At 30.7% G+C, this 1543-nt stretch overlaps 1 non-coding gene across 1 annotated transcript; it reads left to right on the top strand.

Moving 5' to 3' along the window:
• Positions 1-539: 539 nt before the first annotated feature.
• Positions 540-611, top strand: Trnad-guc. Its single transcript has one exon. It is a non-coding gene; the product is annotated as a tRNA-Asp (tRNA).
• The last annotated feature ends 932 nt before the right edge of the window (positions 612-1543 follow it).

The following is a 1543-nucleotide window of genomic DNA, read 5'->3' as shown; positions in this document are numbered from 1 at the left end:
TCGTTTGACAATATAATTAGTTACTGGTGTCTCCCCCACTGGTTATATGGTAAATCCTCATTCCTAGTCACCTTATCATATAAGTATCTTAAATCCTTAAATATCCACTTATATCATAAATAAAATAATCCTAATAAACTTCTGTATCACCATATAGTATATTGCAATGGAGCTCACGTCTATGAGAATTCAATGATTGTCATGGTAAAATAATCATAGTTCTTAACAATACCCTTATAATCTCAAGTCCTAAATAAATCACTTGATTATTATAAAATACTCGATTCATCTCTGAATAATATTGGATAAGATTATGAGAAAAGTTGACGAACATCACCAGACTTAATCTACAGAAAAAAGTATGAACTGATAATCTCGATATCATAATTATCAAAGAATTTCATTGCTTGATAGCGATAGCCTGTGACTTCATCACTTTTATCACTAAACTTCATTTTGTTGAAAGTTCAATTTATTATTATTTCTTGCAGTATTATAGTTCAAGCTCTAGAATCAATTTACAATTTCCGTACTTATCATCCTCGGTAGTATAGTGGTCAGTATCCCCGCCTGTCACGCGGGAGACCGGGGTTCGATTCCCCGCCGGGGAGGATTTTTTTTGCTTATCAGTACTTATAAAGAGATTCATGTATCTCTATTGAGTTGAGAAATAACATAATTATTATCATGAATGCAGTATATAAATTCACCTCAAAACTTTATCCGCTTCATTTTAATTCCATTTTCATTTGTTGAACTTGCCAATCCTGTTATAAATGACATGTAACTTGTATTAACAGCTTAGTATTATTTCGGTCTATGTGTAACTTTATCTAAATATGGGAGAGGAATAACACATTGTTACCTCATTTTTTCTCTTCCCATCATTTTGATGATGTACCTATGTGTCAATCAATGAAGTATTATTTCAGTTGATCTGAATTTAACGATTCAGCTCGATTCGTTATTTATTCATTGACTATTGATAAACCGAACACAATTCTTTAAAATGATTGGGGAAGGACTAACAAGCACAGCCCAAAACTGTTTCTTCCCCGAATTTTGATTTTTTACACTATAAAATAGTCCAGAAAGTAGGTTATATTCCATACACTTGAATTCAGGTTCAACTTTCAGTTCAAACATTTGAAAACAAAAGAGTTCTAATTTAGATTATTTACAAACCAAATCGAATAGCAAAATAACACTCACTAATCACTTGAAATTGAATGAAAAAAAAAACTAAGAAATTGTCAAAAAAAATTTGTTTTTTGACAATTTCTTGGTCTTTTTCATTCAATATGAGTAATTACCACAATATCAACTTCTCAACTACACAAAAAGTCACTTAAAATTGTCAAATAATGATCAACTTTGAAAATTATGATATACTCTAGTTCAGAAGGATTATCATGTCATGTCAACAAATCAGATTATTTTGATCAAGTCGATTAAATTGTCTAGCTAGATAATATTTCTCGCTGATTGATTACACAGCTGGAAATAAATCTGTTTCTTTCCCACACACACACATCTGTTTCGA

The sequence above is a fragment of the Nilaparvata lugens genome, chromosome 11, assembly GCF_014356525.2.
Source record: "Nilaparvata lugens isolate BPH chromosome 11, ASM1435652v1, whole genome shotgun sequence".
In the NCBI taxonomy this organism is placed as follows: Eukaryota; Metazoa; Arthropoda; class Insecta; order Hemiptera; family Delphacidae; genus Nilaparvata; species Nilaparvata lugens.
The sequence above is the reverse complement of the archived record's forward strand: the minus strand, read 5'-3'. Positions and strand labels throughout refer to the sequence as shown.